Source organism: Ursus americanus, chromosome 8, assembly GCF_024610735.1.
Source record: "Ursus americanus isolate L20-20 chromosome 8, mUrsAme1.1.p, whole genome shotgun sequence".
NCBI lineage: Eukaryota > Metazoa > Chordata > Mammalia > Carnivora > Ursidae > Ursus > Ursus americanus.
In genome coordinates, this window is record NC_142134.1 from 11,198,294 (window position 1) to 11,222,583 (window position 24,290).

Consider the following 24,290-nt stretch of genomic DNA (forward strand, 5'->3'; position numbering starts at 1 on the left):
CAAGCAACAAAAGCAAAAATAAACAAGTGGGACTACTTCAAACTAAAAGTTCTACCCAACAAAGGAAACCATGAACAAAATGGTAGAAAACTTTTGCAAACCATATATCTGGTAAAGGGTTACCATCCAAAATATACATGGAGATTATACAACTCAATAGCAAAACAGCAAATAATAAAACATGGGTAGGAGGTCTGAATAGACATTTTTCCAACATAGTCATACAAATGGCCAACTGGTACATGAAAAGGTGAACATTACTAATCATCAAGAAAATGCAAATCAAAACCACAATGAGATATCATCTCACAGCTGTCAGAGTGGCTATCATCAAAATGACAAGAAATTTTAAGCTTTGGCAAGGATGGGGAGAAAAAGAGACACTAGTACACTGTTGCTGGGAATGTAAACTGATGCAGCCCCTATGGAAAACATTATAGAGGTTCCTCAAAAACTTAAAAATAGAACTACCATACAGTCCAACAATCCCACTTCTGAGTATATATCCAGAGGAAATGAAAACAGTATGGCAGAGATACCACCTGCCTTTCCATGTTTAGTGCAGCATTAATTCACAATAGTCAAGATATGGAAACAAGCTAAGTGTCCATTAATGGATAAGTGGGGAAAAAAAAGATGTAGTATATATACACAATAGATTATTATTCTGCCAAGAAAAAGAGGAAATCCTGCCATTTGCAACAAATGGTTGGACCTTGAGGGCATTATGCTAAGTGAAAAGCAAAATAAGTCAGAGAAATACACAAATGCTGCATATCACTTATATGTGGAATCCCTCTCCTGCCCCTAAATAAAGCAAACACATAGAAACAGAATAGGAAGTTGGTTGCTGGGGGTGGGGAAATATGGAGAGGTTAGTGAAGAGTACAAACTTAAAAAAATAAAAATAAAAATAAAAAATAATAGAAGAAAGTGATAATTTGAAAAAGCCAAAATAGAGAAGATAAGTAAACCTGACAGTTAATTCTTTAAAATGATTAATAAAATTGCTAAACACTTAGCAAGATTGATCACATAGTAGACAAATCAAAATTACAAAATTCAGGAAGGAAGGAGAGGTTGAGCACCATTTCTTATATTTTTGGCGGTTTGGGTTATCATTTTGTTTAATGCCTATTCGATGTTTCCATCTACTTGTCTCTTGGTTATTAATTTGCACAATTTTCTAAAAGCATTTGGTGTGCTGCAGCAGGTGAGCATGAAGAGAACAGTTGCAGTGAGACAAATTAAGCAATCCTGGGAATCCCTGGGAAAACCTAAAGATGATAACAAGATAGATTGGATTTTTATTGTTTGGATCGGGAGGAGCTTGCAGTATTACAGTGCAAAACACAGAATAAAAAATGTAATCTATTTGATAGGCAAGTGTGTATATTTGGAAATATATGCTTTATCTAGTAGGAATGGATGCATCCAAATAGTAATACACTGAACCAAAAATTAGTGGTTTAAAGAAATACGACCTTGTATTACTCAAATAGCAAGAAGTCTAGAAGAAGGCATTCAGTGCTTTTAAACCAATTTAAATACATCATCAGGACCTCAGATTCTTTCTGAATTTTTGCTCCACACATGTTTAGCATTTTGACTTTGCTTCCTCAGAGTTGTAGGATGCCTGCTGCACTTTCTGGCATTGTATCTATGTTTCAGGCAGAAAAATTGAGCGAAGAGGACAAAAGGGCTCTTTATAATGCTTTGCATTTTTATTTGGCATGCACAGTCATCTCTAGAACTTCCCCAAAGATCTCATTAATCAAAATTGGTTGATAAGCCCACCTTTGAAAAATCACTGGTAAATGGGAATGAGATTACATTTCTAGTTAAGATGGGTCATGACTAATTTCCCACAAGTATATTCTTTTATAAAAAAGGGAAAAAAGGGTAAGAGTGAACAAGTTTTGGGTAAACAAGGGGCCATTTCTGTTAAATAGATGTAGTACAAAATAATCATTTTCGAATTGTTCTCTGCAGAAATTCAGAGATCTTATTGAGCAATTTTAGTGTCCGGAGAGGTTGAGCATGTATGGGTTGATGTTCTACATCCCTGTTTCAACTATAGAACCTAAAACTATTTTGTCTACATCATGTATTGTGTTTCTGCACATTTTATTTGAAAATAAGCTGAGAAAAAGAAAACCATTCATCTATAGAAATAAATGGATCTATTGTTTTTCAGACTAGACTCCATGTGTAGCTTGCAGTTTGAGCTAAAATTTGGGCTTAGATACTGCCTCCTTCTCTTGTCGTTAGAATCTGAAGGGAGATTTCTAAAACTTTTATAACCTCCAGTTCCTCCACCTGTAAAAGGAACATCATAACAGTGCTTTTATTTAATAGCGTTGGGTATTAAATGAGATAGTATATGTACAGCTCTATGACAAAGTCCTGGGGATTTTAAGTTGTTGGTCAATGTCTAATACTTTAGAAAGCAACTGAAACAAACAAACAAACAAACAATAGGGTTTCTGTGTAAGGAACGATCCCAACTCTTAACCTGAATAAATTTCTATTTACCGTTTATTCATGAATAGCTTGATTTTGACTGAGTTATCTAGATTGACTGAGTTATCTAGAAGCAGACCTGAGACCTGTTTCAGTGTACACTATTTATTGAAAGAGTGGTCTCAGGAGAAATTTGTGAGGGAAAGGGAATAGTACAGAGAACACAGCCAGTAAGGAAGTGGTCTCATATGGGTTTTTGCTTCAGCTGGATCTCGTGGGAAACTGGAGCATAAATTGTGCCATAGAATTGGTTCATTTGAAGCAACAAAGACAGCCTTTTGTACTGCCTTATCATTCAATTACTGCAGGTTGCCCCTGGTATGTGGGGATAATATTTTATATGAAAGAACTCCCATTTGGCCAGTGGCGATTATTCAGGGAAAGGGGCAGCTACAAGTTTTAGCATCCAATATTTATTGCAGCCAAATTATGTGTACACAGATTAGTAAAGGAGATCTTCATCCGGTATCACAATGTCCACTATAGTTATCTGCTTGCATCCATGAGCTCTGCTTGTCAAATTAGATTCATTCCATTCAGGTATACTTCCCTAGGATTTGTGTTGGTCACAATTTCTAGAAAAAAAAATTTATAAGAGGAAGTTAGTAGTCTGAATTATAGTTCTTGCTACTATAGTTGGTCCCATGCTATTAACCGACCCTCATTATCTCCTTTTTTTTTACTTTCTTTTTTAAATTTCTACCCCCAGTTGGCTAGCAGTTTGCTTGCCTAAATGACTTTCCCAGTGTGTGATTCAGACCCTCTTTAAAAAAATCTGAGACCCTATTACCATCTTCATATGACACTGTGTTGTCAGTACTTGCCCATTTTAATCTAAAACTGGAGATGGAAAAAAAACCCACAAAATAACATGGCAAATAATCTAAGTGCCAAACGTATCACCCTCTGTCTCTATTACATCCCTGTTATGTAGCAGAATAGCCCTGTTTCTTCATAATGATCAAAATCAATTATAACCTGCCAAAATTCACCTTTTCTTTGTCTGCTAGTCAACTGGCACATGGAATCCAAATTTTCTAGTCAGTAGCTATAGCTTTAAGTTTACTGAGACACTGATTGTGTCCTCTGGTGGAAGCATTCCTCTCTTGGAACAAGGACTTCTAAACACTTAGAATCTAAAGTTGAAATAAGAAGCACAAATTTCCTAAATGGGTCAGGAGGAATGACGGTGAAGAGGACGATTCCTACTTTTATCTCTACATTCTTCATCCCATGTAGGTTTACTTATTAATGACAGCATATCATGCAATAACCATATTATTCTGAAGTGTAGTGCCTCGTGCTCACTGGCTGTTACCTCCAAACCAGTACATATGCAGTACTTCTGAAATGCTTCCTCTGCTGCATCAGTCTGGCAGCTTAGGGATGTTGTCCAGTAGTATGAGGTAGGACCAGTGGATTTTATGGTCGTATGCTGAATTCTCTGTGCAATAGTTGAGTCCCTTGGTCTGAGGTAATGGTAGACATGATCCTGTGGCAGTAGATCAGACATCTTTTGAGACCGCTAATAGTAGTGTTGGGTGAGGCACTATAAACAAGAAAGGAAAATCCATACCTGAAATAGTTGTCAGTTCTAGTTGGGCTAATTTCCCTTTCCATGGTCAAAGAGATTCAAGGAAATCAATCTGCCATGAAATTGATGATGGTCTCCTCAAGGAAGTTTCTGAAAAGAGGCTCAGTTTTGGTCTTGGTTGTATGTGTGGTTTGATATTTAATAGCAGCAGTAGCTGTTATAAATGTATATAAGATAGCCTCCATCTCTGCATCCAAGGTTCTCAATTTATGTGTACATTTTACTGCGGTAGATGAGGATGGAGGATGGATTACAGCTACTAACCAAAGTAGTTCTGTCCACTGTGAGTTTTTTGTTTGTTTTATTTTTCTTTTGTTTTGTTTTAGTATCTCTTTTGCAGTGAATGCTCTTTGATGGGTATTAATATGCATCACAAATTTCCTCTTACTTTGTGCCAACTGACTAAAGAGCTAAGCCATTTTATTCTGTCTGTGAGTCTGTGTATATCTTTAAATAAAACCACATCTCTTCTCAGGTGAGGTATATCATAGGATGCACTGCCCTAAACTCTGCCTGTTGGGTGAATTTCTTCCCACTATTGTCATTTAGAGCCACTACTTGGTTAAGCTGTAGAAAAGCTACAGCCCATTTTTATGCCTTCCAAACCCAATCAGCACTTCCTTATAAGCAGGTCATAAGAAACCCATACATGTTTATATACGTGAACTGAGGGAGAAGTGTTGGTGCAAGATGGAGGCAGAGGTCTTGGCCACTTGTTTGGCCAGCTTACACTTGCCTTCTGTAGTTGTATGCATGCACTGCAAATGTTCTACTTCCATTTTATGGTGGTTTGCTGCTTGGATCACCTGATTTTATGTCTTGTTGGGTCCAACAGTACATGGATCTTGATGAATAGTTTATACATTTGTTTAGTGTGCCATAGTCAGATGCTCAATCTCAACTTGGCCTCAGTAGCATTCAAGTAGCATTCAAGGAAGTTTATTTTTAAAAAATAAACTTTAGAAAAGTTTTACATTTACAGAAAAATTGAGAAGATACCTCAGGAAATTCTCATATACCCTTTATCCACTTTTCCTTATTATTAAAATCTTTCATTAAAATGGTAGATTTGTTATAATTAATGAAATAGTATTGATATATTATTATTAACTAAGGTAGATAATTTATTCAGATTTCCCTTGTTTTTTACCTAATATCTTTTTTTCTGTTCCAGGATACAATATTACATTTAACTGTCAAGTTTCCTAAAACTTACCTCGGCCATGGCAGTTTCTCAGATTTTCCTTGTTTTTGATGGCCTTGACAGTTTTGAGGATTGCTGGTCAGATATTTTATAAAATGTCTCTCAGTAGGGATTTTTCTGATATTTTTCTCATGATTAGATGGAACTATTTTAGGGAAGAACACTACAGAGAGAAAGTGCTATTTTCATCACATCACATCAAAGAAATATGTTATTAATACTACTTATTGCTGTTGATGTTAACCTTGATAACTTGGCTAAGGTAGTATTCATCAGGTTTCTCTACTATAAACCTACTCTTTATCACTCCTTCATACTTTATTCTTTGGAAGGAAACACTATGCACATGTAAAGAGTAGAGACGTGTACTTATGTAAAGAGTAGAGAGATGTACTTCATCTCCTAGAAGGTGGAATGTCTACATAAATTATTTGAATTCTTTTGTATGGGAGATTTGCCTCTTCTCCCTCGTTTATTTATTCAATCATGTATGTATGTAAGAATGGATTCATGTATATGTATTTTATACTTTGGGTTGTAATTATTTTATTGCAAATTTGTCATAACAGATTTGGCCTTTAGTAGGTCTTTCCATTGCTCCTGTGTCCCTTTACATACTCCTATCATCACCATCCCCCCCGCCTCACAGGATTTACTTCATTCAGGCAAAATAAGATATTCCAATATAGTGTGTATTTAATTCTTGTTCCAGTCCAAGGATCAACTATTTCTCCAAGGAGCCCTAAGTTCTTTTATTGGAAAATTGTGTTAAAAAAACAAGATCTGTACACTAGGTATGCCAATTGCTACTAATGTGTTGTTGTTTCTATATCCTCTTGGATGACTGAACAAGTACATATATGTGTGTATCCCAACCAGAGTATAAACACATGTGTGTAGATATTTCTATATGTATCTCTGTCCATATTAAGCTAAACCTGAGTTCCTTCTGACGCCTCTGATTCTAATGGATTACAACATAAATCATTCCAGCTTTCTCCCCTCGGGAGTGGCTTTTTGAAAGGTTTATACTCCTTTCTGGCAGACAGCATAAATCCTTTCTCCAAAACCACAGGGGTCTGTGCTCTGACTTGCAACATTCACATTAAATCTTTCCAGATGTTCTACCTGCATTGTGACGTGTTTTTCCACAAGTGAACACACCACACCCTAGTATCATGTGATCTTCCATGCCCTGTTGTCCTAGTGTTAATGCTGCATATTCACAGCCTGGACTTGCTATAGAATGCCTTTATTTTCCCCCTCGTTGGGACCCAATTAACACTAATATATTAGAATCATCTGATAAATGGTTTGGAACAGTATTCCAAAGTATGGAATGTGCTAACTCCAAAATCTGAAGGTAACCATCAGGTGTTAATGCTTCTTTTATGAGGTAGGTGGTGCAAGGTGCAAGATCTCGTTCTTTTCCTTGGATGGCATGTCCTAGTAAGTGCCAGAATACTAGATCCCCTAAATTTCCCCTTATTTGACAGATCTCTCTTTTTAGGGTTTATTTCCCATTCTTTAATGCCCATATGGGTTTAACAAGTAATCCAGAACATTTGCTAATTTTTGCCATTTGGATCCAATTAAAATGACATCATCAACATTGTGGACTAATGTGATATTCTGTAGAATGTTCAGAAAGAACAAGAGGAGAATGAGCACACTCCTAGTTCATAACAGTAGATGTAATCTTGAATGTCTTTTGTGAAGATGACCTGTTTCTGTTCTTCCCTTAAGCCAGTTATGTGAGCAGGGGAAGGGGAGTATTTCGCAAATCGGCTGTTGCCTATTCTCTGAGGTTAGGTGGAGAGCCTGCTACTGGCTGGGTATTACATTTGGGTGGGCCTGTTGGCTACGCTATGCATTTAAACAGGGCTACTGTGTCGTCTGCCTGATCAGGCTTAGCCACTGACTGTCCTTCTTGGTCAGCTGGGACCACTAGCTAGGCTCTATAGTCACCTCTGGTCAGGTGAGGTCTCAGGCTGTGTGTGTTCCTTTGCAGGGTGGTGCCACTTAAGATTTCATTATTAGGCAGAGCTATGACTTGGGCTCTAACACTGCTCCAGGTTGGGTAGCGTCTCAGGGTATTCTCTCTAACCAGATGGTACTCTGTGTTCAGGTGACGTTACTGGCAGGGCTTCCTGGTTGGACAAGACTTTCAGAGTTGGCTGTGCTCTGTGATCAGGTGGAGATTCAGACTGTGCCCCAGTGTTGGGCAGGGCTGCAGGATGGGCTTAATGATCAAGTAAGCCTCTGGTTTTGTTCTACCTTTGGTAAGGTTGCTGGCTGGGCATTTTGGTTGTGAGGAACCTCCTGCTGTATCCTGAAGTTGTGTGGTGCTAGAGACTGTGCTCTGAGGTCAGGTGGTATTAGCTGGGCTTTCTTTTCAGGTGGGACTGCAAGCTATGCTCCATGATTAAGTGGAGTCATTATCTGGGTTCAGCAATCAGGCAACACTGTAGGCTGAACTTCACAGCTGGGCAATATCAAAGTCTGGTTACTGAGGTTGTTCAGGGTCACTATTCAGACTTCCTCATTATTTGGGAGCCAGAGGCTACTTAACAGTTGGGCAGTACTGCTGGCTTGGCTCCTGCCCAAAAGCAGCTATAGAATGGACTTTGCAGCTGCAGAATGGACTTTGAAGCTGCCTGGATTCATGGTCAGGCTTCTTGCTAGTTGGGTAGAGCTTCAAATTTGCTTCCCTGCCTGGGTGGGGCCTCAAAATCGGTTTCACTGCCAGTATGGGTCACTGGGTGGGAACCCAAATCAGGCAGAACTACCAGTGGAACTCCCCGACTAGACGGGATTACTGGCTTGGCTCCCCAATGGGCAGAATTGCTAGCTGGGATCTCTGTCCAGGAGCCACTCTAAGTGCTGCTGTAGGAGGGACAATGTAGCTGCCCAGGTTCTTTGGTCAAACCTTCTGGGTATGTGGGACTGGACGCTATACTCAGCAGTTGGGCAAGGCTTAAAATTTGCTTCTATGCCTGAATGAGAAGTAAAACAGTCTCCAGAGCTAGTAAGGCTTGTTGAATGGTACCGAGAATCAAGTAGAACTGCCAACTAAACTCCCTGGCTGGACTTGAACACCAGTTCTGCTTTGCAGATGAGCAGAGATGCTTGCTGGGATCTCTGCTCAAGGAGCACTTCAAAGGAATACTGTCTTAGATCTGAGCACTGGTTGCTGTAAACCCCATCCTCCTTCTCTTTTCTGATTCCCAATGTCAATCCCTGCAGAGTCATCCCTGTGGGGTAAGACCTCTATTTGCCTCCAGGGAAACATTCCGCAGTGCTGGGGGAAACTAGATGTCAACCTTAAGCTTTCTATTTTCACTGGAGAAACCATAGGCTCAGGGAGGCCGTCTTGTAGTATTGTGCCTGTCTGAGCTCGGGCAAAGTGATCAGAATCTAGCTGTTCCTCTTACCCTTCTAATGTGGTCCTTCTTAGTCTCTGTGGTCCAGGGAGGTGCTCCACACTCACCCCTGGGTTTGGGCATTTTCCCAGTGGTATCTTGTTTATGGATAGCTGCTAGTTGGTCTTCTTATGAGGGGGATTGAAGTCAGGAACAGCCCATGTCACCATCCTGATGACATCACCCAGAAACATATTATTTCATGATAATAAGCTATATTACCATTGAGAAGGAGACTGTTTATTATTCATTCTACATGTCAGGGAGATCCTAAATATGGGAATGAAAACTTTAGTTACTATCCATTAGAGGCTCAGAGCTTAATTTGGTTATAGCATCTGGATCAGCAAGCTTAGATTATTATCCTATATTAGATGACTATGGGCCAAGTAATGTGTTGGTTAGCTAGAATATTCATTCTGATCCTACTGACATTTTGCCGAGATATTTTCATTGTTTAACTTCATATATAAAAATGTACTAAATGTGAGTGAGATTTGGGAATTTACCTATGTGATCCCATTCAATCTGTCATATAAGAGCATTGAGAGGATGCAAAATTAATTTAGTATGTACATGTCTTCAAAACTTGTTTCTATTTATTCTTTATGTAGTGTAAGTTAATCATGAGATTGGCTACTTTCTACATTTGCTTTCATTTTAAGATCTATGCCATACACATGTTAATATGTCTAAACAATCTTTTTCCCAATTTTCCTGATTTTTGATTCATGTGCAAAGTTGTGAATCAGATTGAATCGCCTAAACGAATTCTCACACTCCCCCAAACTTCCTGTGTGTTTGCACCCTGTCTGTTTGAACGTTTATATTTAGAAATCTCAAACATGCCTAGGGAGTAAGAAATATACAACAGAAACATCTGTTCCTCTTGGCAAACTATTTCATGCTTTTTTACTTTTGCAGGGTCAAGAAAAATACCCAGGGATTGTTTTCATATTGGAAGGGTTTAACTTTTTTTTTTGTAATCTTAACTTTAATGCAATGATTTAAACACACACACACACACACGTGCACACTCAGAGACAAAAAAAAGGTACGCAATGGTTAGATTGATAGAAACAACTGATCTCCGTTTCTCTATATGTGATTTTTCCATCGTAGTTTTATCAGCTTATTGAGAGAAAAGAAACCACCCTTCACCTTCCCAGCCAGCCTTTCTGCTGCCCCATCCCTACTCTCACTTGTTCTACCATTAGATTTTATAAGCATGAAAGAAATGTTTTAAAAATAAAAGCAAATTTTCTTGGATGTCAGCTTATCTAGTTGCTCCTCAGTTAGCTAAGGTCAAAACTGTAAAGCTTATTTATACCTTTTGGCAAGTCTGGAGGCTGAATTCACGTTTTAGAAATATACTGTAAAGGTCACAGCTAAATGTGGTCTGGTTCCTGTTAGTTCTTCCTGGGCAAGGCCTCAAGCACACATTTCCCATTCTGAGTAGCTTTTGAGGGGGTGCCTTAGGAAAAGAAGGAATGATAATTTTAACATCCATCCTCCCTTGCCTAATTCCCTCTTCAAAAATTTAAAATTCATCTAAGCCTCTGGGGCCAATTAATTTTTTTGAAGGCTAAGGATAGCCCCAAGACAAGATAAAGCCTTTCACATTAGTACTTATTTTATAGTGAATACCTCTAATTGTCTTTTGCTTGATAGAAATAAAATTGTTGCCAACTGTGTTGGGAAATCATAAAGGTCTTGCTAATGGGAAGTGTCTTTAAAAGACAGGGGACATTACGATTAAGCTAATTATGGTTTGAATGGGTATTTCAAATTGCTAGATCTAAAACTACCAAGTATAAGAGCAATTCAATATTTATCTAAGGTGTATAGTGTTAAGCAACTATGAGAAGGTATACCAATACCAACTTTTATCAGCAGGGTGAAGTAAGTCTGTCATTAAAGTAATTTGATCAAGAGGGAACATTTATAGAGTATGCTTTACTGTTAGTAAAATTGAGATAACCTATGTAAAGCATCTAATGTAATACTTGCCACCTTGTAAGCGTTCAGTAAATAGTCATTATCTTTGTTGGTTTAAGGCTACAATTCTTAGCCTATAACTCTTGTATGAGGATTGTGGGTTTTTTCTATGATTAAACTTCATTTTAATTTTGAGCCTCCATTCTACCAGGCACCAAGTACTAAACTTAGCAAATTGGTCTTCAATTCATAGGGTTGTTTCTCTTATGGACTTAGTTAAAACCAATGCCTAGGCTTGGGAGGCAAGATATACCTAAAATGGTCATGGTCATGTATTTATGCTGGTTTGTACTATGAAGTCCTTTTTCACTTCTGCTTATTGATAGTGTGGGTCCACAAATACTTTTGGTTCATTTTGACACATTGCTTCATCTTGCCTCGGTAGCCTTCCAAGTTTATTAGATTGAGGTGCCGTATTTATCTGTTCCTGGCTGTAGAAGCAAACATTTAGTGGCTGTCTGATCCATGATAGGTACAAACGGATTTTATCAAGTTATCTCAGAGCTGGCTGTATAGGGGGCCCATGCAGTTATTTCCTATTCTCTCACATCAGGCTAGAAAGGGGAAGATTTTGACTCTTGATTCTTTCTGAGCCTAACGGCAAAAGGTAGTTCAGGCTCTCATCTGCCCTTAAGTTCCCCAAACTAAAATTTATCTGTAGTTCCCATCCTCACCACAGGATTTGTACATGGGAGACAAGGTTCATCCTAGGGAGCATTTAAACCTTTGTTTCATTTCTTACTCTTTAACTTTCTGGGCCAGCTTTATTCAGTCTCAGGGGTGATGGTAGAAGTAAAGGAGAAAGTACCCTCCAAAATTAATTCTGGCTGTTTAGTTTCCTAAATTACTTATAATATAAATTTTAATTTCTAAATAATTTAAGATTTAGGATTTTAAAATTAAAAGCTCTAGTTTTTGAAATAAAAGGATGTTTCTTGTCTTTTTGCTGTGAACAAACAAATAAATAAAGCCCCCAGGTAAATGGGAAAAGGTAAAAGCCAGATCAACACCTCAAAATATTATCCTGCTACATTTGTGTCATACTTAATGATGACTACTTTTTATCAGTGGCTTATCATTTATTAGCCAATGAGCCAGATATTTAAAAATATCCTCAAATTCAAACAAATTTAAAGGTAGATATTTATTATTTTTAATTTTGCTGATAAATAAATGTCAACGAGGTTAAGGAAAAAATAAAAAATCTAATCAATAACTTCCCAAGTTCCAATGCTACCTTTACCCTTATGTTTTAGATGCTTAAATTTATTTTTTAAGATTTTATTTATTTATTTGACAGAGATAGAGACAGCCAGCGAGAGAGGGAACACAAGCAGGGGGAGTGGGAGAGGAAGAAGCAGGCTTACGGCGGAGGAGCCTGATGTGGGGCTCGATCCCATAATGCCGGGATCATGCCCTGAGCCGAAGGCAGACGCTTAACCGCTGTGCCACCCAGGCGCCTCTAGATGCTTAAATTAATTGAGAAAACTACATGGGGTTTTGATCAGGTTAGATGTCTTCCTGTGAACTAAGAAGGTATGTATCATGGAAATGCTAAAAGTTTTGAGTAACAGGTATATAAGAAAATACTTAGATCTCATTTTAATATATCAAGACCAAAGTCAGTTATAGATAGTAAAAAAAATGGAAATTTTCATATAGTTTTCCTCCTGAGGGCTATATATAACTTCTATTTTAAAACTACTCAGTGTGAGAGACTTCTGCAAAATGGCGGTGTAGGAAGATTCTGAACTCATCTCCTCCCACAGACACACCAAATTTACAGTTGCAAATGGATTGTTTTCTTCTAAAAAGTATCTGAAAACTAGATGAACTACTTCTCCACAACAAAAGATAAAAAGACCATACTGAGATAGGTAGGAGAGACAGAGACACAATCTCATAAAAAGCAAAGCAACAAAAAACCAAAAAACACAAAAACCATTCTCCACAGGAACACAAAATAAGAAGGGAGTTTACTACTCTGGCACTTCTGGAGGAGTAAGACAGTGTTACACTATGTCAGGCTCTCAGCCCCTAAGACCTATACCACAGAGATAAGTCCCCAAAATGCCCAGCTGAGAAAATCAATGGGACTGATGTCCAAGGGACCCAAAGTTCTATAAGAAACTGAGATTCTCTTTTAAAGGGCTCCCATGTAGTCTCACTCACTCTAAGACCCAGCATAAAAACAGCAATTGAAAAGTGCCTAGACTATATGTTAAGGAGATTCATTTACTAATCATTTTTTTTTTTAAAGATTGTATTTATTTATTTGACAGAGATAGAGACAGCCAGCGAGAGAGGGAACACAAGCAGGGGGAATGGGAGAGGAAGAAGCAGGCTCATAGCAGAGGAGCCTGATGTGGGGCTCGATTCCAGAACGCCGGGATCACGCCCTGAGCCGAAGGCAGACGCTTAACCACTGTGCCACCCAGGCGCCCCTCATTTACTAATCTAAAAGATTCATTAACTAATCTTCTGGAGGGGCAGGTGACAGTTAAAACACCCTGGAGTTGGGGGTGCTGGCAGATGCCATTTTTGTATCCCCAGCCCATGCTGCTAGACAGGTATGTGAGGTCCTATATGCCACCCTCCTGTCATCTTGCTAAAGCAGTGAGGGGCAAGCAGTAGTGGCCCTAATCCTTTGCCTTACTAAAGCTGGAGAGCACAAGTGATTGCAGCACTCCCCCACTCCCTGGCTGGGGCAGGTGAGCATGAACAATTGTGGCATTCTCTTGCTCCCTTGCTAAAGTCAGTGACTGCAGGTGTTTGAGAAACTCCTGTCCTCCTTGTCTAGGGCAGCAAGCATGAGTGGTCATAGCATTCTCATGCTCCCAGCCAAACCTGGGACATGTGGACAGATAAAACACTCCTACTGCATTTCTGATCCTGTGGGAGAGAGCAGTCAAGACATTTTCCTGGTGCCTTTTTGAAGCCAGAGAACATCCCTTGCCTCACACATTCTCCAACTGACCTAGCCAAAGTCAATGGGCACATGAAGTCCACACATGGTTGTCCTTTGATCCCTTGGGTCTAGTGGCCATGGGGGCTGTCTACCTGAGTTACATGGTAATGTAGCAATTAGAAAGGATTCTTGGAAGTCCACCACCTTCAGGGCACTGCACAGAAAGCAGACTGAAATACAACCTTAGTCTTCCTATGAAAAAGTCCTATTTTCTTAGCAAGGATCTTCAGCCTGAGGGGCAGACTTCAGGTTTCCCACATGGGTACAGCCTAGGGAGGTGCTCCTTGAGAATGTAAGCATGAAGACGTCATTCTTGCATACCTGCTTGGCTTTGTTAATGTTTGATGAGACTCCCTGAAATAAGCTTATACTCTTGTCTGTATTTTGCAACTGTTGCCCAAGGAAACCTCTGGATCTCTTGGACTGGAGGCCAGCAGGGTTTACAATTATGGTGCAACAAGACAGTATGTATCTGTGTATTTTAAAAGCTGCTTCCTGAAGCTCTAGCTTCTAATCACCCTGAAATTAGGTGTTAAATGTGATCCCATCTCTTGGAACACAGACAGGTCTTGGCACACCCTCAACAACAGAAACATATCAAGAATAAATCAGGTGGTTTAGACAATCACAAAGGATCGAGAGATAAGATCTAGTGCAAGTCTGAACAAGAAGTTTCATCACCTATGCAAGTCCACTCCTTCAAGACAGAGAAGTAGCCATTTCACCTAACACATAGAAACACACACAGGGAGTCAAAAAACAAACAAACAAACACACAAAAACAGAAAAATATATTCCAAATGAAAGAATAAGACAAAAACCTCAGAAAAAGACCATAATAATACAGAGATAAGCAATCTAGCTGATAAAGTATTCAAAGTAATAGCTGTAAAGATAGCCAGTGAACTCAGGAAAAAAATGAATGAACACAGTGAGAACTTCAACAAAGATCTAGAAAAAATAAAGTACCAAACAAGTCTGAGAGCTGAAGAGTAGAATTACTGAACTGAAAAATGCATGAGAAGGTTTCCATAGCAGACTGGGTGAAGTAGAAGAATGGTTCAGCGAGTTGGAAGACAAAGCAAAGGAACTCATTTAGAGAGCAGTAAAAAGAAGAAAAGAACTGTAAGAAGTGAGGATAACTTAAGGGACCTATTGGCAACATTAAGCAGAATAACATTGACATTATAAGGGTCCCAGAAGGAGAACAAGGAGAGAAAGAAGGAAAAATATTTGAAGAAATAATGGCTGAAATTTTTCCTACCAAGGGAAAGAAACAGATATCCAGATCCAGAAAGCCCAGAAAGTCCCAAATAAGATAAACCCAAGAGAGCCACACAAAGACAGGTTGTATTTAAAAGTTAAAAAAAGAGTTAAAAGTCAAAGGTAAAAAGATAAGAGAGAATCTTAAAAGCAGCAAGACAAAAACTTGTTATGAGCAAGGGAAACTCTGTAAGGCTATTAGCAGATTTTTCAGCAGAAACTTCACAAGCCTGAAGAGAAAGGCATGACATATTCAAACTGCCGAAAGGAAAAAAATCTTCCAACCAAGAATAGCCAGCTGTTATTTAGAACTGAAAGATAAATAAAGAGTTTTCCATATAAGCAAAAGCTAAAGGACTTCACCTCTACTAAACTGGCCATACAAAATATGTTAAAGGGACTTCTTTAAACTGAAAAAATGGGTACTTATTAATTATAAGAAAACATATGAAAGTAAACATCTCACTGGAAAAGGTGAATATATAGTAAAGGTATTGGATTAGTCACTTATAAATCTTCGATGAAGCTTAAAAGACAAAAGCAGTAAAAAAAAAGGCAAAAGTAGTAAAATTAACAAAAAACTATAATAGTTAATTAAGGGATACATAAGATAAAAAGATGTAAAATGTGACATCAAAACATAAAACATGATGGGGGAGCAAAAATGTAGAGTTTGGTATGTGTTCAAATTTAAATATACCAACTTACCAACTTAAAATAGACTGTTACGTACTCACGATGGTATATATGAACCTCAGGGAAACCACAAAGCAAAAAATTACACTGAATATGCAAAAGAAAATGAGAAAGGAATCTGAATGTAATATTATTTAAAAAGTCATCAAACCACAACAAAAGAAAGAGAAGAAAAAAAGAACAGACAGGAATACAAAAACTGCTAGAGAATAATCATCAGAATGGCAATAAAAATATACATATCAATAATTAATTTAAATGTAAATGGACTAAATTCCCCAAACATAGAATGGCTGAATGGATTAAAAAACAAGACACATATTACTGCATATAAGAGACTTACTTCAGAAGTAAGGAAGCAATCAGACTGAAAGTGAAGTGATGGAAAAAGATATTCCATGCAAATGGAAACAAAAAGAAAGCTGGTATAGCTATACTTGTATCACACAAAACAGACTTTGAAAAAAAGACTGTAATGAAAGACAAAGAGGGGAACTACATAATGTTAAAAGAGTCAATCTAGCAAAAAGATATAACATTTACAACTATATATGCACCCAACATAGGAACACTAAAATAATATATGAAGGAAATATTAACAGACATCAAGGAAGAAATTGACAGCAATACAATAATAGTAGAGGAATTTAACACCCCACTTACATCAATGGATAGATCATCCAGACAAAAATCAATAAGGACCATCAGCCTTAACCAACATCTTAGACCAGATGGACTTCACAGTTATATACAGTACATTCTATCCAAAAGCAGCAGAATACACGTTCTTCTCAAATACACATGGAATATTACCCAGGATAGATCACATATTAGGCCACAAAACAAATCTCAAGAAATTCAAGAATATTGAAATCTTATCAAGCCTCTTTCCAGTAAGAAACTAGAAATAAATTACATAAAGAAAGTTGGAAAAACTACATATACATGGAGATTAAAACATATTACTGAACAAATACTGTGTCATCAAAGAAATCAAAGCAGAAATTAAAAAAAAAAATACCTAGAGAGGGATGAAAACAGAAACACAATATACAAAAATCTGTGATGCAGCAAAAGCTTAGTTCTTAGTTCTTAGAAGTAAGTTTAAAGTGATATAGGCCCACCCCAAGAAAAAAGAAAAATCTCAAATTAACATTTTAATTACAACTAATGGAAATAGAAAAGAATGAGCAAAGCCCAAAGTAACCAGAAGGAAAGGAATAATAAAAATCAAAACAGAAGTAAATGAAATAGAGACTAAAGAGACAATAGAAAAGGTCAATGAAACTAACTAATTTTTTGAAAGGATAATTGAACTTGAGAAACCTTTGGCTAATGTCACCAAGAAAGAGTTTCAAGTACATAAAATCAGAAATGAAACAGGGGGGAAGCTATAACTGATACAAAGAATCATGAGACTATTATGAACAATTATATGACAATAGATTGGACAACCTAGAAGAAATGGATAAATTCCTAGAAATACACAATCTCCCAAGACTGAATCATGAAGAAACAGAAAATTTTAACAGACCAGCTGCTAGTTAGAAGAAGTAATTAGAAGAAGTTAGAAGAAGTTAGAAGTTAGAAGTTAGAAGAAGTTAGAAGAAGTAATTAACAACTTCCTTACAAACAAAAGTCCAGGACCAGACAGATTCACTGGTGAATTATACTAAAATTCAAAGAAGATTTAGGGCCAATCCTTCTCACACTGTTCCAGAAAACTGAAAAGGAAGGAACACTTAAAAACTCATTTCAAGAGTCCAGGAATACCCTGATGCCAAAATCAGGCAAACACAACAGCAACAACAAAAATTATAGGCCAATATCCCTGATGAGCATGAATACAAAAATCCTCAACAAAATATTATCAAACTAAATTGAGCAATTATTAAAAGTATCATACACTGTGATCAAGTTTGATTTATTCCAGGGATGCAAGGATGGCTCAACATCTGCAAGTCAATATATGTAATACACCATATTAACAAAATGAAAGGTAAAAAATCATATGATCATCTCACTAAATGCAGGAAAAGCATTTGACAAAGTTTAACATCCATTTGTGATAAAAACTTTCAACAAACTATGTGTATAGGGAATGTACCTCAACATAATAAAGGTCATACATGACCAACCCACAGCTAATATCCATCTCAATGGTGAAAAGGTAAAAGCTTTTCTTCTAAGATCAGGAACAAGATAAGGATGCCCACTCTCCCTACTTTTATTCAACATAGTACTGAAAGTCCTAGCCAGATATTAGGAAAGAAAAATAAATAAAAAGCATACAGATTGGAAAGGAAGAAGTAAAACTGTCCTTATTGGCAAATGACATCATATCATATATAGAAAAGCCTCAAAAGTCTCCCCAAAATTTGTTAGAACTAATGAATTCAGTAAAGTTTCAGGGTACAAACTTAACATATAGAAATCTGTTTCATTTCTATACACTAATAACGAACTATTACAAAGAGAAATCAAGAAAAAATTTCATTTGCAATCTAGGAGTGAATTTAACCCAAGAGGTGAAAGGCCTGTACACTGAAAATTATGAATTTTTCATATATATATGTAATACACTAAAAACATGAAAGTGCAAAACATAAAAGAAGTAACTGAAAAAGAAGTAAATAAAAAGATATTCTGTGCTCATGGATTCGAAGAATTAATATTGTTAAAATGTCCATGCTACCCATAACATGAATAATCCAGAAGACACGAATAGACATTTTCTCGAAGAAGACCAACAGATGACCAACAGACACATGAAAAAATGCTCAACATCACTATTAGGGAAATACAAATCAAAACTACAGTGAGATATCACTTCACACCTGTTAGAATAGCTAAAATCAACAACATAAACAAGAGGTGTTGGCAAGGATATGGAGAAAGGGGAACCCTCTTACACTGTTGGGAATGCAAACTGGGGCAGCCACTCTGCAAAACAGTATGGAGTTTCCTCAAAGAGCTAAAAATAGAACTATTCTATGATCCAGTAATTGCAATACTAAGTATTTACCCAAAGAATATAAAAATACTAAATTAAAGGAATACATGCACCCCAATGTTTATAGCAGCATATCCACAATAGCCAAATTATAGAAATAGCCCAAGTGTATATTGACTGATGAATGGATAAAGAAGATGTGGTATATATGATGGAATATTACTCAGCCTTAAAAAAGAATGAAATCTTGCCATTTGCAATGACATGGATGGAGATAGAGAGTATTATGCTAAGCAAAGTTAAGTCAGAGAAAGACAAATACCATATAATTTCACTCATGTGTGAAATTTAAGGAGCAAAAAAAGCAAAGGGGGAAAAAGAAAGAGGCAAACCAAGAAAGAGACTCTTAACTATAGAGAACAAACTGATGATTACCAAGGGAAGTGGGTGGGGGTGATGGGTCAAATAGGTGATGGGGATTAAGGAGTGTACTTGCCATGATGAGCACCAGGTAATATATGGAAGTACTGATCATGTATTGTACACGTGGGACTAATATTACACTAGTTTTTAACTAACTGGAATTTAAGTGAAAACTTAAAAAAAGTTGCCCTCTTTAGTAAGTGATTGTTTACAATTTACTTAGAAAGTATGTTATTGAATGAAATGTTCAACTTAAAAAGCTCATACTACCCAAAGCAATGTAAAGATTCAATGTAATCCCTATAAAAATTCCAATGTTGATTTTGAAAAAACTAAAACAATTTATTCTAAAATTTATATAGAACCAGAGAAGACTCTGAATAGTCAAAACAGTTGTGAGAAGGAACAGAGTCGAGATATTACATGACCTAATTTCAAATAATATTACAAAGACATAATCATCAAACCGGCACGTTATTGGCATAAAAAGAGACATATAGGTCAATGGAACAGAACAGAGAGCCCAGGAATAAATTCATGCATGTATAGTGAATTAATTTAAAACAAAAGAGGCAAAAATATGCTATGAGGAAAGGACAATCTCTTCAATAAATGTTGGGAAAACTGGACAGCTACATCTTAAAGAATGAAACCATACCACTTCTTTTACCTTATACAAATATTTACTCAAATGGATTAAAGATTTGAACATAAGACCTGAAACCATAAATGTAGACTATAAGCTCTTTGTCATTGGTCTTAACAAAGTTTTTGTTTGTTTGTTTTTTTATCTAACTCCAAAAGCAAAGGAAACAAAAGCAAAAGTAATCAAATGGGACTATATCAAACTAAAAAGCTTTTGAAAAGTGAAGAAAATTATCAAGAAAATAAAAACGCAAGACTATGGAATGAGACAAGAAATTTTCAAATCATATATCTGATGAGGTGCTAATATCCAAAATACATAAAGAACTCATACAAGTCAATATCAAAAAAACCCAAACAATTTGGTTAAAAAATGGGCAGAGGATCTGAAGAGACATTTTTCCAAAGAAGACTTATAGATGGCCACACGCACATGAAAAGATGTTCAACATCACTAATCTTTAGGGAAATGCAAATCAAAACCAAGAGATATCAGCTTACATATCAGAATGGCTATTTTCAGAAAAACAAATAAGTGCTAGCAAGGATATAGAGAAAGGGAACTCTTGTGCATTGTGGTGGGAATATGAGTTGGTTTAGTCACTATGGAAAGCAGTATGGAGGTTCCTCAAATAATTTAAAATAGAACTACCATATGATCTAGCAATTTCACTACTGGGTACCTAACCAATGGAAATGAGAATACTAATTCAAAAAGATATGTGCATTGCTGTGCTTATTGCAGCATTATTTACAATAGCCAAGGTAGGGAAACAACTTAAATGCCCATCGATGGATGAATGGATGGAGATGTGGGGTATGTATGTGTCTGTATGTGCATGTGTATACACATGCATAGACACACTATAGAATACTACTCAGACATGAAAAAGAATGAAATTTTGGTATTTGTGACATCATGAATGAAAGTTGAGGGTATTAAGCTAAGTGAAATCAGTCAGACATAGAAAGACAAATCCTACCTGGCTTCGCTTATGTGTAGAATCTAAAAAAACAAAGCAAACAAAAAAATCTAGACTTATAGATACAAAGAACAGATTGGTAGTTGCCCAAAAGGAGAGGGTTTGGGGATAGGGGCAAAATGAGTGAAGACGATCAAGAAGTACAAACCTCCAGTTTTGAAATAAGTCATGAGGATGTAATATACATCACTGGGAATATAGTCAATATTTTATTAATTTTGTATAATAACAGATGGTAACCAGACTTCTTGTGGTGATCATTTTGCAGTGTACACAAATGTCGAATCACTGTATTGTACACTGAAACTTGTATAATATTGTACGTAAGTCATTCCTCAATGGAAAAAACATCCAGTGTTTGATTAGGTGTATTTGATAAGTTCAACCCTTAATAAAATTTTAATTATATCTCAAAAAATCTGAGAAAAAATTCAAATATCTTAATTGAAATTATAAGGCTCCCATGACCTTCTCCACCCTCATTAGTCACTTCTCTTACTTCTACCCATCACTCTCTAACATCCAAATACTGGGTTTCATCAATTTCCCTCATTTTACAAACTTATTACTCCTGAGTCCGAGAACCTGCTGTTTTCTCTACCCAGAATATTTTTTCCCCTTTATCTTGCCTTCCTTACAAAAATCTACCCAGTCTTATTTTCACCTTTCTATTCCAACCTAATATTCATGTTTCCACTTAGTTATCCTTTCCTTTAGGGAGGCTTTTAATTTTCAAATGCCTATGTAATATTACTTATTTCCCATGTTTTAGAATTCATTTCTTTCCATAGCACTCACTTAAAAAATAATTTTTGTAACAGCTTTATTGAGATGTAATTCCCATTCTTCCATTTAAATTACAGAATTCATCAGTTTTTAGTCTATTCACAGTTGTGAAACCATCAACACAATCAATTTACCATAAATCACCATAAAAAGAAACCCCATACACTTTGGTTATCACCTTCCAATTCCTGCTGACTCTAGACAGCTGCTAATTCACTTTCTGTGATTTGCCTCTTTTGGAAATTTCATATACTTTCAATTACATAAAATGTAGTCTTCTGCGACTGGCTTCCTTTATAATAATGTATACTTTCAAAGTTCAGTCACATTATAGCATGTTACAGCACTTCATTCTTCTTTGTGGCTGTATGGTATTCTATTATATTGATGTACTACATTTCATGTATCCATTCAACAGTTGATAAACATTGAGGTAGTTTTCAAATTTTGTCTATTATGAATAATGCTGTTTTAAGCAATCATATATAAGAGGATTTTTTTGAATGTATATTTTCATTTCTTTCTCTTGGACATATACCTAAAAATGGAGTTTTTAAATTTTGTGGTAACTCAATATTTAACACTTTGAGGAATTGCCAAACTGTTTTTCAAACTGGCTGCATCATTTTACAGTCCCACCAGCAGTGTGTGCGGGTTCCAATTATTCCATATCCTCATTAACACTTGATACTATCATTTTTAGTTTAGGCATCCAAGTGGATATGAAGAGATATCTCATTGTAGTTTTGACTTGCTTTGCCCTGATAGTTAATGATACTGAGCATATTTTCATGTGATTATTGGCTATTGGTACATTTTCTTTGGAGATGTATATATTCAAATCATTTGACCACATTCTAATTGAATTATGTCTTTTAATTTTTGAGCTGCAAGTGTTCTTTATATATTCTGTACATTCAACCCTTATCCAATGTGTGATTTGTATGGACTTAATTATATTATGTTTATCCATTCATCAGATGGTAGGCATTTGGGTTATTTAGATCTTTTGGCCATTATTAATAATGCTGCTATGAGCATTCACAAACAAGTTTTTGTGTGGAATATATTTTAATTTATCTTGGGTACCTGAGAGTAGAATTACTGGGTCAAATGGTAACTGTTTCACCATTTGAGGAACTTCCTGGCTATTTCCTGGCTGTGGCATTTTACATTCTCACCAGCAGTGAATGAAGGTTCTCATTTTCCATATCCTTGCAAACAGTTGCTATCGTTTTTTTTTTGATAATAGCTAATCATTAAAAAAAAAAGGTTTATTTATTTAATTTTAGAGAGAGTGAGAATGGGTGGGAATGGCAGAGGGAGAGGGAGAGAGAATCCCAAGCAGATGGTGCTGACCATGAAGCCCAACCAGGGCTTGATCTTAAGACTCTGAGATCATGACCTGAGCTGAAACCAAGAGTTGGCCACTTAACTGACTATGCCACCCAGGTGCCCCCGTAGCTATCCTTTTGAGTGTGAAGTGATATCTTATTGTGTTTTTGATTAGCATTTCTCTGATGGCAATGATGTTGAATATCTTTTCATATATTATTATGTATGTCTTCTTTAGCTAAATGTCTATTCAAATAGCATTCATTTTTATAATAGTCTTCCTACCCCTAACAAATGAAACCCATCCTTATTGGTTTCATTTTAGACTTACCATCTCAGACCACAAGTGGGCACTCAATATTGATTTATATATTCAACAAAATTGTAATCAAATTACTTCAAGCTTTTGTCATAGAAACTGATAATTCTAAAATTCATGTGGAAGTATGTATAAAGGATGCAAAATAGCCAAACCAATTTTACAAAACGATAATAAATTTTGTGGACTAAAATTACCTGATCTCAACACATCATAATGCCACAGTTATTGAGAAACACTGGTATTGGCCAAAATATATACAAATATTATACAAATTTATCAATGAAATAGAATAGAGTGTGTAGAATAGACCTACACATATATACAATTGATTTTTAACAGAAGTGCAAATATTATTTAGTGAGAAAAGGGTAGATTTTTCAACAAATAGTATGAGAACAGTTGGGTATACACTCCTTCCCCAAATCTTTATACTTTGCAACAAATACAAACATTTTCTCAAAATATATCATTCATTTAAATATAAAATTTAAAAACTATAAAACATCTAGAGGGAAACATAGGAGAAAATATTTGTTATTTTGGGTTAGGGAAAATTTTCTTAGACATGTTATCAAAAGCTTGATAAAAAGAAAAATGTGAAATTTGACTTCATCAAAATTATAAAAAGTTTTGCTCTTTGAAAAACTATTAAATAATGAGAAGACAAGCTATAAATGGTGACAAAATACTTACAAATCATATAATACAGAAAATATTTGTATTCTACATGAATATTTAAGGAACTTTCAAAACAACAACAACAACAACAAAAAACAACAAGGAATCTAAATTCTTAAAATGGTGAAATAATCTGAATAGACATAATTTGAATAGACTATCCTAGAAGCTCATATAAGATACTCTACATCATTAGTCATTAGGGAAATGCAAATTCAAATCACACTGATATGCTACTACAAACCTATTACAATGGCTAAATATTAAGACTGATTATGCCAAATATTGGTGAGAACATGGAACATTTAGAAATTTCATAAACTGCTTATGGAAATGTAAAATGGTATAATCTCTTTGGAAAACAGATGGCAGGTAAGTTTTAAAAAGTTAAAAAGCAGTTAACTTTTTCTGAAGTTAAACTTATTCTTACCACATTAATCAGCCATTCCACTTTTAAGTATTAAGAGACAAGAAAACATATATTCATACAAAAATAT

General features: G+C 36.1%; 1 long non-coding RNA gene across 1 annotated transcript in view; it reads right to left on the reverse strand.

The window, feature by feature from the left end:
* Positions 1 to 1,079: 1,079 nt before the first annotated feature.
* LOC123789289 (uncharacterized) overlaps positions 1,080 to 24,290 on the reverse strand; it is a 90,645-nt gene continuing 67,434 nt past the window's right edge. Inside the window, exons 2-3 of the long non-coding RNA XR_006778777.2 lie at positions 3,842 to 4,072; positions 1,080 to 3,098 (exon numbers count right to left, since the gene is read on the reverse strand). This is a non-coding gene — a long non-coding RNA (uncharacterized LOC123789289). The remainder of the gene's footprint in view (positions 3,099 to 3,841; positions 4,073 to 24,290) is intronic.